This window comes from Schistocerca cancellata, chromosome 4 (genome assembly GCF_023864275.1).
Source record: "Schistocerca cancellata isolate TAMUIC-IGC-003103 chromosome 4, iqSchCanc2.1, whole genome shotgun sequence".
NCBI classification, from domain to species: Eukaryota; Metazoa; Arthropoda; class Insecta; order Orthoptera; family Acrididae; genus Schistocerca; species Schistocerca cancellata.
The window spans coordinates 308095161-308111769 of record NC_064629.1 but is presented as its reverse complement, the minus strand read 5'-3'; the positions used below and the strand labels follow the sequence as shown (position 1 = coordinate 308111769).

General features: G+C 40.1%; 1 pseudogene; it reads left to right on the top strand.

Annotated features, from left to right (window-relative positions):
- Positions 1–270: 270 nt before the first annotated feature.
- Positions 271–388, top strand: LOC126186065 (5S ribosomal RNA; annotated as a pseudogene).
- The last annotated feature ends 16221 nt before the right edge of the window (positions 389–16609 follow it).

Below are 16609 nucleotides of genomic sequence, written 5' to 3'. Positions count from 1 at the left end.
GAAAAGAATAGAAACTTCTGAAATGTGTTGCCACAGAAAAATGCTGAAGATTAGATGGGTAGATCACGTAAATAATAAGGAGGCAACGAATAGAAATGGGGAGGAAAGGAATTTTTAGCATCGGATCGGTTGATCGGACACATTCTGCGACATCAAGGGCTCACCAGTTTAGTATTGGAGGGAAATGTGGTGGGTAAAAATTGTAGAGGGAGACCAAGAGGTGAATACTGTCAGCAGGTTTAAAATTAAGTAGGTTGCATTAGTTATTCAGGCAACGGCCTTGCCGCAGTGGATACACCGGTTCCCGTGAGATCACCGAAGTTAAGCGTTGTCGGGCGTGGTCGGCACTTGGATGTGTGACCATCCAGGCTGCCATGCGCTGTTGCCATTTTTCGGGGTGCACTCAGTCTCGTGATGCCAATTGAGGAGCTACTCGACCGAATAGTTGCGGCTTCGGTTAAGAATGCCATCTTACGACCGGGAGAGTAGTGTGCTGACCCCACGCCCCTCCATCCGCATCCTCCACCGAGGATGACACGGCGGTCGGCTGGTCCCAGTAGGCCACTCGTGGCCTGAAGACGGAGTGTGTGCATTATTTATTTGGAGATGAAAAGGCGTTCACAGGAAACGGTGGCGTGGGGAGTAGTATCAAAACAGTCTTCTGACTAACGGTCATAACAACAACAGCAACAAATTACTCAGATTTTGGAATGCACCGTGACATTTAGGTAGCTGAATAGTGTAAAACCAAGGCCAGGTATGGTGAGGTTTCTCACAAAATCTAGAAATATTGTGGTCAAATGTGCTTCTAAAACTACGTTCCGTTGCTTATAATGTTTTGAAAACTGCGTGTTGCTAACTCTAATGGGTCGTTTTTCTACCTTTATATGGATTTTATAACATCCCTTTAGTAGTGATTTTTCTCCATAGACAACAGTTATATCGATTAATACAGGGGATCTATGCTGTATCTTTCTTATAATACAGCCGGCTGCGGTGGCCGAGCGGTTCTAGGCGCTTCAGTCTGGAACCGCGCGACTGCTACGGTCGCAGGTTCGAATCCTGCCTCGGGCGTGGATGTGTGTGATGTCCTAAGGTTAGTTAGGTTTAAGTAGATCTAAGTTCTAGGGGACTGATGACCTCAGATGTTAAGTCCCATAGTGCTCAGAGCCATTTGAACCATCTTATAATTCAGTAATCTCTTGTCCTCGAGGAACCACCAACAGCAGACCAAGCCCTGTTTCATCTTGTTCCAGATGCACTATTGGAGGGGCATGTGGTTAGCACAGCACACTCTCTGCTGTTAATGTCAGCTCTCTAACGGGAGGCGCCACTTTTCCTTCAAGTAGCTCCTCGGTTGTCCTCACGAGGCTGAGTGCGCGCCGTTCGAAGGAGATGGAGGAGAGGGGGCGGATTAAGGCTTAACATCACGCCGACGACGAGGTCATTAGAGACAGAGCACAAGCTCGGATTAGAGGAGGATGGTGGATGCAAATCGGCAGTGCCGTTTTCAAAGAAACCAACTTTCAATTTGCCTTTAGTGACTGAGGGAAACCACAGAAACATAAAAAGGATCCCCAGACGGAGATATGAAACACCGTCTTCCTGAATGCGAGGACAATTTCATAACTACTTCGTCATCTCGCTCTGTCATCCCTTCTCGAATCTTCCAAAAAAAGGAACAAAATATTTAAAATGTTGCGTTAATCTAACTGCTCTAGTACAGATCCAAACTACAGATACAGATATCAGGGAATTACTAGTATCTGTTAGTCTTCATACAGACAATTATAACCTATGTCGCCTTCGACCACCCCTCGAAAAACATTCGATGAATGGCGTTCGTAAACGCAAATGTTCCAAATCAGTTGAGAAGACTTTAGGAATTATATCAGACTACTGAGTATTGTAGCATTTGAGTAAGTACCCTTAACTTCCAAAATTAATAGTTTCACTTTCGGCGCCGTTCACTTCAAAGGTAAATCTTCATGGTGCTAACTACCTCCCGTAAGTGTGCACTGAAGACCACCTAAAATTCACTTTTTGATTCAAGCACTTGCTATGTTGCAGTTTTATGCAACTCACCAATGGACATACACGGTCACACTATAATTTATGTAATTATAAGGCGTACTTACGTATTAAGATCTCACATTTCTGCAGTTTGACTAGAGCGTTGATAATGGCATCACTTGTTCCATAAAGCTGAGTTTCCTTGCAAACGTTTGATCTCACATAGGAGTAATGAATGAACTGTTCGGACAGGAGTGAATTAACATCTGAATGAGTCAAACTAGAGATAAATTGGTTCACATTAATTTATCTATTAGCAAATAATTAATGACTTATATCGTCAGGTGTATATGAATAATTACTACGTTCCTACAAATCTTGTGGCGCTATGATAGCTGTCGTTAAAGCAAGTGAGACATTTTATTTCTATTTTTACACTGTAGAAGAGAGTTCTGTACAAATTGACCGCTACATCTGCAAGAAACCACATCATGCAGTTTGTCGGTTTGGCATCATTCATTCGCCTAAATCTCACAGTACATTATTCCAAAATGTGAATAATCTGTCAATGTTCTCATGTTATTGGTAGCTTCATCAGACTTAGATTTAAAAAAAAAAAGCTGTGACTGTGTCTTGTGTATTCCTTCTACATGTACATCTACATGACTACTCTGCAATTCACAACTAAATGTCTGGCAGAAGATTCATCGAACCACCTTAAAGCTGTTTCTCTACCGTTCCACTCCCGAGCCGCTCGCGAGAAAAACGGACACTTAAATCTTTCCGGGCGAGCTTTGATTTCTCTTATTTTATTACAATGAACGTTTCACACTATGTAGTTTTGCGCCAACAAAATATTTTCGCATTCGGAGGAGAAAGGTGCTGATTAAAATTTCGTGAAAAGATACCGCCGGATCGAGAAAGTCCTTTGTTTCAATGATTGCCACCGCAACTCGCTATCATGTCCATAGCACTCTCTGCCATATTTCGCCATTGTAGAAAACAACACGTCCTTCTTTGAACTTTTTCGACGTCCTCCGTCAATCATATCTGGTAGGGATCCTACACTGCGCAGCAATATTCCACAATAGGACGGACAAGCGTACGGTAGGCAGTCTCTGTAGTAGACCAGCTGCATCTTCTAAGTGTTCTACCAATAATTCGCAATCTTTGGTTCTCTTTCCTCTCAGCAGTATCTATGTGGTCGTTGAAATTTAAGTTATTCTTAATTGTAATCCCTAAGTACTTAGCTGAATTCACATCCTTTATATTTGTGAGATTTATCGTGTAACCGAAATTTAGCGGATTCCTTTTTGTAATCATGTGGATGACTTGACAATTTTCAATATTTAGAATCAATTGTCACTTTTCGCACTATGCAGACATCCTGTTTGCATCACTTTGCAATTGGTTTTGATCATCTTACGACTTCACGAGACTGTAAATGAGAGAATCATCTGCAAACAATCTGAGAGGGCTGTTCATATTGTCTCCTATATCGTTTATACAGATTATAAACAGTAGAGGGCCTATAACACTTGTGGAGCACCAGATAAGATTCCTGTGCTATTCGACGACTTTCCGTCAACTACTACGAACTGTGAACTTTCTGAGAGGACATTACGAATCCAGTCCCACAACTGAAACGATACTCCGTTGGCACGCAATTTAACTAGAAGTCGGTTGTGAGGAATTGTATCAAAAGCCTTTTGGAAATTTATAAATATGGAATTAGTTTGAAATCCCATGTCGAAAGCACTCATTACATAATTCAAAGCATTGTGTCTTCTTGTTAGTAGGAACCTCAGTTCTTCGTTTCAGCCAATCGTCCACTGTGACTCAAACAAAGAATCCAGATTCGCTCATACCTTACACAAGATGCTGTAATATATTGGGATGGAATGGATTCACTTGCGGAATAGAAAGTGTGAATGAAAAATGGAAATTTGTCCCAAATGTCTCTGCCAGAGATTATATATTCAGAGACGGTGAGTGGTCCGGCTATCTATACAGTGGAAAGAGTAATGACGGGTATCCGCCAGTGACATAGACTGAAACTTTTCAATCTACAGGGAGTAATAGAAATGTATGGAAATACTTTAATCACTCCAGAAACTGTTTGTATCCATGGTAGAACTCATTTTCAACAACCTTTCATAGTACATTAATCATGGGAAACAATGGGAACAAAATGTACCGGCAAATCACATGGAACTCTTGCATTAAATGCTCAAAATACCATACTGTTTGTGTCTGGTTATGTTCCAACGCTTAGGTTCATTACGAAACCATATGCGCTACACCAGAGATACATCGGCACGGAATACAATACCACGGTTGAATGACATAAGTATCAATACTAACGAAGTATATTTTGAATATTTCTTATAATAAAAAGTTTCATTTGGTTCCTGAATGCTTCTGCTGATTAATTTATTACGATTAATTATAGAAAATGAGTTCTCAAGCGCAAATAAAGCGTGTCTGGACCCATCCCTTCACAACATACTTTCTCCTTGTATATGTGAGAGATGTGCGGCCGGCCGGTGTTGCCGAGTGGTTCTAGGCGCTTCAGTCTGGAGCCGCTCGACCGCTACGGTCGCAGGTTCGAATCCTGCCTCGGGCATGGATGTGTGTGATGTCCTTAGGTTATTTAGGTTTTAGGCAGTTCTAAGTTCTAGGGGACTGATGACCTCAGATGTCAAGTCCCATAGTGCTCAGAGTCATTTGAACCATTTTGAGAGATGTGCTTAGAATGTTTGTCCGTATTTGACTCAAGCGTTGTAACTGTTTTTGGTGACCTGTAGTGCAGTTTTGATGTTCTCATTGTGCCTGCATACAAATGAAACTCCTTATACGTACTACTACAGACAAGGGTGTTGATTCACGTGAGAGAAGTCTGGCGAGCTCTATAAATCTGTTGAGTCACAGAAAGTCAAAGCTGCTTACCAATGTAGAGTGTCTAAAAGTGATATATGACACAATTTAAGAACGCTTTGTTGTTTCAAATTACTTTTTCTTCGCTGCAATTCAATTATCCTTTATCTTAATGCTTACTGTATTGTCCAAGGGGCCAAACATTTTCATCTCAAATTACTTGTGACCCATTAAAGACATCTTTAATTTGTTTTCACTTAGACGAACAGTGATCAGGGGCTCACAAAACAAACAGCAATTCGTTCTAGCAAATTCCATATTAACCGAAATACAGGCATCATTTTTTTTTCTTTTTAACAGAGCTATACAACCATTTGTCGGCAGAATGGCAGCTCTCCATGAGGAAAGTCCAGCGATTTAACTCTTTTGTTAATCTATAAATACACTGACTATGGAGAGTTTTGTATCGTTGTGGCGACCGTAGAATGGCCCACCACTACGAAGTTTACGCCATTATCCAAGGATAATTGCGCCACCGGGTTAAGACGTAATTTCATGATTGTGCGGTTACACTTCACAAAGACTTAAACATGTTTACGACCAAAGAAAATATGTCACCTGAAAGTCATCCATTCAGCATTACAATTATACATTTAACTATTATTACCCCCCTGTGTTCAAGAAATGGTCAGATATTAATGTCAACGTTTGATTTTTGCAATCGAAATTGTTGTAAAATTATTCGAATTTTTCAGGATAAAATTTATTATTTTAAATGAACATCAATTCATTGCTTCGGTTATTTCATATATCCTGTGTTATTTGTACATCGGTTAGGAATCGTATATTAAAATAGTTGTTTTAAATATTTTTATTTGGCATTTGGCCATCGCCATACAGCCATCCATCACATTTACGAAGTATCTTTCTTAATTGTTATTCTACTACACACTTCCTGAATTGCTATTTACAAAAATATTTAGGTTATGAATAAATGATTGATACATACCATCACTACAACCTACTCTTAACGTGTTTATACCACCGCAATTTAAAAAATTTCTCTTCTTCTGAAGAAGAGAAATTTGTTAACATCGAGTATAGATTTAAGTGTCTGGAAGTCCTTCTTGAAAGTATTTGTATGGAAGTGAAACATGGACGATAAACAGTTTAGACAAGAAGAGAATAGAAGCTTCTGGAATGTGGTGCTACAGAAGAATGCTAAAGATTATATGGGTAGATCACATAATTAAGGAGGAGGTATTGAATAGAACTGGGGAGAAGAGAAATTTGTGGTACAATCTCATTAAAAGAAGGGTTAGGTTGGTAGGACACATTCTGAGGCATGAAGGGATCACCAGTTTAGTACTGGAGGGCAGCCAGAGGCGTATAAATCGCAGAGAGAGACCAAGAGATGAATACTGTAAGCAGATTCGGAGGGATGTAATTTGCAGTAGTTACTCGGAGATGAAGAGGCTTGCACAAGATACAGCATCATGGAGAGCTGCAACAAACAAGTGTTTGGACAGAAGAGCACAACAACAGTTAAAAAAAGAAAATACAAACTAACAGAAATCCTCAAATCATAACACTGTGTGCCTACATAGTAACACATATTTAAGTGGTTGAACATTACATTTAAAATGAGGGCACTCTTTTGGGTTGACTACAACACTGCAGCCGACTTTGGAAGCGGACTCCTTGCCTTAGTCACTGTGCTGATAAAGAATTTTTGTTGTGCCTTGTATATGGGACACGAGAACAGTAGATGATTCACGTCTCCCTCTTCACTGCATATGTCGCATAGTGGAGATTCCTGCAATCCTGTTCGGAACAAGTGTGTTGTCAATTTGCCATGATTTAAGTGCATTCACGTAAACATTGTTAGGCCGACCGGTGTGGCCGACCGGTTCTAGGCGCTTCAGTCTGGAACCGCGAGACCGCTACGGTCGCATGTTCGAATCCTTCCTCGGGCATGGATGTGTGCGATGTTCTTAGGTTAGTTAGGTTTAAGTAGTTCTAAGTTCTACGGGACTCATGACCTCAGATGTTAAGTCCCACAGTGCTCAGAGCCATTTGAACCATTTTTAAACATTGTTAGGAATTGACCGCGCCTATTCCAGTCAGTAAACCAAGGTGATAACGCTATTTTAGACTTCAGCTGGCCATATTGTCCTCCTTTGGATATCTTAGTCGAATCCCATAGAGTCTGTACATCATTTCTCGCTTTTTCATTGATAAAGCTCAGCATTTCTTGATGAGGAAGTCTCTCATTTTGGATTTCGCCTAAAGCCATTGCTCTCTTCACTAAGCTGATGATGCCATTGTGTCCTGGAATTCTCAAGAAATTTGTTACTGTCCCTGCCTGTTTATTAGTAATGACTTGTTTAATGATGTCTTTAATCATAGGCGACACCCTCCTGTTTCATTTTGGTTTTCTCAGGATCTTTAGTACACTTAGGGAATCTGTTAATATTACCGTACTGCTTCGTCTGTAAGACATGCTCTATTTTACTATCTGTATAACTGCAATGGCTGCCATTTTACTGTTTCTATATAACTGCAATGGCTTCCACGTAATAGATTGTTGTCTCCTTAGGTGGAGAATATAGCTCTTGATAATTTCCTGCCGGGATGTATATTGCACATCCTACTTTACGTTAAAATAATAGGTGATATAAATTAAACCAAAGGTCGTAAAGAAAAAAGAATGGAAACATTATTATGAATCTTTACATTTCTGTCGGTTATTTTTTTAAGGAATATGTTCAAAACGACTACCATTAGCACCACGACACTTTTGTACACGCTGCATCACTGATGAACTCACTTGTATAAACATGTCTAGAATAATCGCGTTACACGTAGCCACGCAGCAGTAATTCGCTCCTTCATGCTCTCCATAGTTGTCTGAAACTCCTTGTAGGCCACATGCCTTACATAACCTCAGAGGAAGATGTACAGCCGCGTCAGGTGAGACGATCGTGCTACACATCCATGACAGGATTGCCTCTTCTCACCCATTGGTTAGGAAATTAGAGTTTTAATGTGTCTCTTTCTTCTGAAGAATTATGCGTAGAACATCCACCTGTGAAGCCACACCAGGTGACAAGTTCTCAAGGGCACATTTTCTAATAACAAGGGTAAATTACATGTTCCCGTTCAATGTACCATCGACGAAACAGAGACCGACCACGTGCTATCGGATTATGTCGCACCGCACATTCATACTCTACTGTCGTTTGTTGAACACCCTACGAAGCCAACGTGGGTTTTCCGTTGACCGATAGTGCATGTTCAGTCTTGTAAACTGACATACGGGCTGGAGAGCGGTGTGCTGACCACATGTCCCACAGTGACCGCTCTGGGCTGAGCATGACACGGAGGCCGGTCAGACCCGTTTGGGTGGAGTTTAGTTCCTAGTAGTGCATGTTTACCAAAATTACTTTCCCTTGATTTGTATACGTGACCTCAGCGGTAAACAACAATTTCTCTACAAAATTATTATCTTGATGGAAGACCCACTAAAAGTATTCAAAATGACGTTGCAAACCCGTTCCACATTACACCTGATGCAGTGAAATGTGATACAGGTGATATTTATGTCTATAAAGAATACGCAGAACACTTGTTATACTTCTCTTTGTATTTTACGAGAACTGCCCTCCAGGTTTATTGCGGTAGCAGCAAGAACTTCGTTTTCTGCAACTTCGTTGGTAGCAGTCTTCCTTCGTATACGTTTTCTTGAGGCAAAACGTTCAGTTAATGGTACAACGGAGGTGGGACGAGTTGAACAGCGTGTACTTGGGAACCATTCTGCATATACAGTTCTGCAGCTCTTGATCCATTTTGGTGCCATTCGCCACAGATCAGGAGCAAATCGACCAATTATTATTTATTACTAAATGGCACTCTTCTTGTGAAAATGATTTATGCAAGACTAATGATTCGACTATGTTTCCCTGGTAAGTCTGTGTTTCGTAAAGTGTTCTATTCAATGTCGTCTTAAAGAAAATAATAAGACAATGAAGGCAACCGGAGTGGGCTGTAGTATAGGTAGATGGTAATTTCAATTGTCTCGAATATGCAGATGATATAACACTACCAAGTGAATCAAACCGTGAATTGAAAGAAATGTACCACAAAATGGATACAGTTAGTTGGTATGTACCAGACTGGCTATATTTGTTATTGTTGGTGGTGTTTCTTCTAAGTCTGATTGTATTGTGCAGTTGGTTCTGTATGCTATGTTGAGTTCTTGTTTCTTTAGTACAGTACATTGCTCATCCTGTGTGCGACTTTCTGTTGTAAGTCATTATCTGCTACTTGTTGCTGACTGTCTGCTGATTTGTTGTATGATGTATTATGTTGTGTGTGTTTTTGTGAATGTTCCATGATTATGTGTTGCCTGTTTCTGCATTTTGTGGTTTCTTTTATCTACTCTCTTTGTGTCACATCCATTCTCCTGTGCAGTTCGCTTTATTGTATTCATTTATTGTGTGTAATCATGTTTGTTCATGGGTGTTTTGTTCAGTCTGTGTAGTAAATATCTGAAGCTGGCTTCTTTGTGAATTATGGGGTGATTGGTTTGCTTATGAATAATGGTGTTGGTGATTGTGGGTATCCTGTAAATTGTGACCTCACATATGTTGTTTCTCTTGTGTATGGTGAGATCTAGGAAATATTTGGGATCTTGGTTCACCAGTGACAACAGCACAGAGATGGACGACATCAAAGAAAGAACTACAGTGGGAATGAAATGCTTGTATTCCCTCATGGAGACGCTTATTTCAAAATCAATATCAGAGAATACTAAGATGAGAATTTATAACACAGTGATGTAGTGATATGCCCAGCAGTCATGTACGGCTCAGAAACCTAGAGGATGACTAAACGAGAAAAGGAAAAACCATTAATATTTTAAAGAAGACTAATGAGGGAGATATGAGAACTCTTAGGTAAAGGAAAATGGAGGAGGAGGAATAATGAGGAAATCTAACTCTGGTTGCTAAAGTCAACAATCCTACAGAAGCTGAAGAGCAAAATAATTCAGTGGGCGGTCCATGCAGCCCATACATCAGAAGAAAGACATGTGAAGAAAGCACTTGAGGGGACGCAGAACAATAGATGCCTCGTAGGACGACCAAGGCAGCGTTGTGTGGACGACCTGGCGAAGGACCTCGCATCCCAGGGGATTGAAGACACCTAGAGGAACCCATCACAAAACAGATTAGATTAAATTAGATTAGATTCAGTTTTTGTTCCATAGAGCCAAAAAATGAGATGATTCTCGTGGATGTGGAACATGTCAGAAAGTATAACATAAAAACATTTGAATATAATACTTACGACCCTGATCATTTGTCAGGAGATTGTCGAAACAGGTGAATACAAAACAGTAAACTGGAACAGCTAATATTTATAGAATGACAACGCTGTCAGAATGAAACATTGATATGCACTATTAACAAATTTATCATACACAAAATACCTGATCTTGACTGTTATGACCAAGTGCTGTCAAAACTGAAATCTAACAGATAATTTTACTTAAGATGGCTTAACAGTCTCTGTTAAGATATTCATCTATTGAGTAGAAGGAGTTGCCTATCAACAGGTCTTTCAAACTCTGTTTAAACCGTGCTTTATCTGAAACCAAGTTTTTAATGGTTGCTCGCAATTTATTGAAAATGTGTGTTCCTGAATATTGGACCCATTTCTGGACCAAGGGAAGTGATTTTAGGTCTATATGTAATTTGATATTATTTCTAGTATTGATACTATGTATTGAGCTATTGGATGGAAATAGAGATGTATTACTTGCAACAAATTTCATTAAAGAATAAATATACAGAGAAGCAGTGGTTAGAATACAAAGTTCCTTGAACAGATTTCTACATGTTGTTGTTGTTGTGGTCTTCAGTCCTGAGACTAGTTTCATGCAGCTCTCCATGCTACTCTATCCTGTGCAACCTTCTTCATCTCCCACTACCTACCGCAACCTACATCCTTCTTAATCTGCTTAGTGTATTCATCTCTTGGTCTTCCTATACGATTTTTACCCTCCACGCTGCCCTCCAACACTAAATTGGTGATCCCTTGATGCCTCAGAACATGTCCTACCAACCGATCCCTTCTTTTAGTTAAGTTGTGCCACAAACTCCTCTTCTCCCTAATTCTATTCAATACCTCCTCATTAGTTATGTCATCTACCCATCTAATCTTCAGCATTCTTCTGTAGCACCACATTTCGAAAGTCACTATTCTCTTCTTGTCCAAACTATTTATCGTCCACGTTTCACTACCATACATGGCTACACTCCATACAAATATTGTCAGAAACGACTTCCTGACACTTAAATCTATACTCGATGTTAACAAATTTCTCTTCTTCAGAAACGCTTTCCTTGCCATTGTCAGTCTACGTTTTATATCCTCTCTACTTCGACCATCATCAGTTATTTTTCTCCTCAAATAGCAAAACTCCATTACTACTTTAAGTGTCTCATGTTCTAATCTAATTCCCTCAGCGTCACCCGACTGAATTCGACTACATTCCATTATCCTCGTTTGTTTCTACTTAATGTTCTTGAATTTACATCACAAATGATTCTTGTCACAAGCTTTTGCATCCTAAAAACTTTTTCTCGGTTTGATGAGTTGCCCAAAAATATGATCCCATGTGACATAATAGAATAAAAGTAAGCAAAGTATGCAAGTTTTTATATATTTATATCTCCTACATCTGACATCATTCTCATTGCAAATACAGACTTGTTTAGGCGCTTAAGCAATTCTGTGGTATGCCCTTCCCATCTGAATTTATTGTCGTGTTGTAATCCCAGAAATTTAACACTGTCAAACTTTTCGATCTGGAATCGATAAAGTTTGAGGAAGCAGCGCGTGATCTGCAGAGCCTGTGATAGCTGGATATGTACGTAATGATTCGATCACGAGGAAATTTTACAAGCAGTACACATTAAATGAATTGCAGCAGGTGTCATAACAAACCTGATCTACGTAGACAGTGGTTCCACAGCATTCCAGTTAATTCCTCTGAAGGGCAACAAACAACTGATGGAGGATCTCTTGACTCGGGGTAGCAACCAACAGTCCCGGGATTTGGAAACTCTACGGAGTTGCTTCAGCTGGATTTGGCATACCTGAAGAAACTTGTGCACTCTCTTCCTTGCAGGTTTGACCACATTACCAAGGCTAAAGCATTTCTTACGCGCTATTACCTAGATGAGTCTCCTTAGAGTGATTAATTTTTTGTCCCGTGTGCTCGTGTGCAGTAAAGACATATTAAATGCATTAATCAGTGATCTAAATAGAGATGAAACATGCCAAAGTGTAAACTGAAACTAAGAAACCGCACTGTAATAAATAAATTAGTATAAATCTATAGTAGTGACCCTTAACACAGTTTTTAGGTCACTTTAATCACAAGGTTCCGAAGTGGGGTAAGTGAAAGCTCAGTGTAAGAGAGAATAGCTCCTATATACTTCGGCTTATATAACCATTCAAGTCATTGTTCAGCCCAGCACAAGGGACAGTAGTGCTGTCTGCATTGACGGTGTGCGAGCTGGATGAAACACGGTTTGCTGGAGCTTGCCACGCTTGTCTACCCTGTATAAGTGTCTTCATCTCTGCAGATCGACTGCAACCTTCAAGCACTTCAACATACTTATTGTATTCAGGCCTCGGTCTCCTTCTACAGTTTTTACACCTCATACTCCCCCCGTTACCAAACTGACGAAACCTTGATGCATTTACCGATCGAGATAACGCGGTGGTTAGGACACTGGACTGGAGTTTATGGCGGGTCATGGTCCATCGAACACAGGCCGGTGTGAGGTGGAGCGTACACCATTGAGGTTTTGACTTTATACATATGTACTGTTTGTGTTTTCCTTTTCTTTTTCGTTTATAAATGTATAGCTATGGTGTTCTTTTAATCATTGACAAACGTCTTCTTAGGCACTTGTGGGTTTTATTGTTGTTCTGAAGAAGGTGTAGTAATCTACGCCGAAACCAGGGTTAACACTTAACACTAGGTGCTTTTTTCGCAATCGAGGCGGGTTTTTAGTTTTTTAATATACTAACCAACGACTGCTGACGCGCTGCGATGTTGAAGGTTCTTACACTTGACTCGCATTCGGGAGGACAACGATTCAAATCCGTGTCAGACTATCCTGATTTAGATTTTCCGTCAGTTCCATAAATCACTCCAGGAAAATGACGGGATGGTTCCTCTGAAGGCACACTGCCGATTTCCTTCCCTATCCTCGAAACAATCCTAGGTTCTGCTCCGTTTCTAATAACCTCGTTGTCGATGGGATGTGAGAGCCTAATCTTTCTTCCTTGCTTGTACCTTGGTGCCTTATGATGTGTTCTATCCAACTGATTTTGTTTTCCTTTAGTCTCGTTGTACCACAAATTTCTTTTCTTCCGAAACCGATTCAGTACCTCCTCATTAGTTACTCGAATTTCTCATCTTCCTGACATTTACAATTACATTCGATGCTAATAGTGGGCGCGTTTTATATCTTTCCTACTTCGTCAATCATCATCTATTGCTTTTGGTGTTTTATTTCTTAATCCAGTTCCCTCAGCATCGTCTGGGTTAATTCAATTCTATTCCATTAGCGTTGGTTTAGTTTTGCTATTGTTCGCCTTATAACATCTTCGTTCAACTGCTTTACCACGTCATTTGCCGTCTTCGACAGAATTATAATGTGATCAGAAAACCTCAAGGTTTTCATTTTTTTCTGCCTCAACTTTAAGTCGTATTCTAAATTTCTTCTGTATTTCCGTTACAGCTCGATCAACGTACAGAGTGAATAACATTGGGGTAGGCTACAACCTTGTCTCAATCCATAGCTGAGTGGTCAGCGTGGCAGACTGCCATGTGGAGGATATGCGTTCGATTTCCGGTTCTATCAAGGATTTTTCCTGGTGGGAGGACTGGTACGTGGTGCACTCAGCCTCGTAAGGTCAACTCAGTAGCTACGTGACCGATTATTGGCGGTTCCGATTTCAAGAGGCTGACAACGACGGGGGGAGCGGTGCGCTGACCACATACAGCATCGAATGACGCCATTGGCACAGGATGACACGAGGTCGGTCAGGCCAGAATGGACCGTCTAGTACTAAAACTAGGAACTTTCTTGTATGTAGTGTACTCGAGAGACCTCTACTTAGATCGATCAGTACTCTGTAAATTTTTCTCACAGTGTCATATCTACCATCTCATCTTCACGCATTGTACATAATGCGCAGAAATAATTTTCCTCTCATACTGTAAGTATAGATGGGTCTGTTAAGCAATACTCGCTTAGGTGAATATACAGCAACAGGGAGGTTTTGGTGTTAGATAAGTTCTTGATTTTAATGTGTTTGTCCTACTTCAGAGTGATACCCTATGTGTTTGTCCTACTTCAAACTGATACCCTACGTTCTCTTTTGGTTCTGGATATAAGGTATCTGAATTCCATTTTCATTCTGCGCTGTCGCTGGAAGAATGATTTTTCGTGTATCATGTCTCGATTTCGGCAAATTAATTGAAAATTAAATAATAATATGTAAGAGTATTATAAATTGAAGTCCCCCGCCGATTTTTGTCTGTGTGTGAAGACTAATCAAAAGATTTACTATAGGGATTTTGATATGGTGTTCAGTAACAGATAAACTGATTCACGAGGAAGGTTTGTGTAAATAGCTTATAATTATACTAATGATTAGTGTGTAATATATCTATAGTCATCTGTTCCAAATGTAGTTGTCGTTTGGAGTGACAACTTGTGGCAAAAATCGAAGTTAAGAGCTGGTCGAATACAGAGGAGGTCATATCTGGCGGGAGAAGCAGTAAAAAGCACCCACAATTTCAGAGAAAAGCGAAGTTTGACTAGAATACATACAATGATGAGCCAAAACGCTATGACCACTACCCACCACGACGTTGGGTGCCGCCTGGTGGCGCTGTGGCCATGTGACGCAGTAACAAAGGAATAGACACGGACAGGGCATTTCCCTCTCGAAGATATGGGCTGCAAATGTGGATATTCATTGAGATAAGCGACTTTGACAAAGAGCAGATTATTATTACGCAGTGCCTGTGAACTAGTATCTCGAAATCGGGGAAACTGGTCAAACGTTCACGTGTTACTGTCGTGAGGTTCTACAAAAAGAGGTAGAAGGATAGTGAAACGACCACTTGGTCGTCCAAGACTCTTCACAGAACGTGAGTTTCGGGGGCTTGTCTACTCTGTAAAGTAGGATAGGTGGTAATCTGTTCGTAGACATCTAATGCCACATACCTCCACAAACCTATCAACAAGCTGTCAGGTCCACGATATGCAGAATTAGTGATGTATTTCGTTCCGAAGACGGACAAATAAGCTATTAATCAGGTGGCCATAGAATATTCTGGTTTAATAACCGTGCTTTAGTGTCTTAATTTGGCTCCAGTGCTAACAGTTGAACAGTATCACGTATTTCGAAACCTAAAGATCTATTTTTAATTGTTGACTCAAAGTTGTTACCCGAAACAGCTATGTGATCAACACAGGCCTGACAGCCATTATATACTCTTCTAAGTTTCAGACCTAGTCTTCTGAGTGACTTCCTTCTTGGCTCAATATTTAATTATATTTCGTATAAAACCGATATCTGCTGAAGATAAAACTCATCAACTAGGACTTCCTTCTTGGCTCAATATTTAATTATATTTCGTATAAAACCGATATCTGCTGAAGATAAATCTCATCAACTAGGACTAAAAGAAAGCCATTAAAACTAGAATTTAATATTTTCTTTTTGCAGAAACAGTGTGGTGTTAAGTCATGAAGAGACACCTGCTATAAGGGATGTAGGGTGAAGCACATCTACCCCTGAGAGCTCCAAACACCAGAGCCAGGAAGAATTCCATTTGTTGTGTATTAGGATGGACCTTTATTTTACTTTCTAAAGGTTTAGCTCCCACCCTCCTATCTTGTCTCAGTCAAGAACAAGAACAGGAAGCGATCTGTGAAAAATTGTAGCTCTATTAGACAACTGTAAGGTGACCTCCAATGACCATGAACTTCCACAATTTTGATCTGGAAATGTCGACTTTTCAGACAATTTTTTTCATTACTTCCCTTGAAATCACGTGTAGAGACAAGAAAAGGAAATTAAAGTGAATTTTGATTAATTTATTTACGATGTGTTGCTCATTTCCAGTAGGACGGCATTTGCTGTTGTCTAGGTAGTATGAAAGACAATCGAATGTTTGTCGTGCGAATTGCGGTATGGCATTTTGCATCAATCTTACTGCATAAATAGATACTGTTTTATTGTTATTGCAGCATTAGAGAATGAACTCGTTTTCATTTTTAGGGTTCCATACCTCCGTCGGTAAAAACGGATCCCATATACTTTGCTGACCGTCTGGTAAGATCCAGTTTTCTCAGGAACAGGAAAAGGTATAAAGTTGAAATTTATGTCAAATACTAAGGTAACCGTTTCTCAGCGCTGTCAAAAATTAACCATCTTAGTCAATGCGATCAGAAAATACAGCCATTTATGACACTTATTTTGATAATCACATGTATTGAAAACATTCAAACTAAGGAACAGCTGTAGGGGGTCCCCGAAATTAGTAAAATAGCAGACCATAGCTGTTTGCTATACACTGGTTAAGTGGGCTATATCCAACAAAATTTAGCCTCTTTGGAAT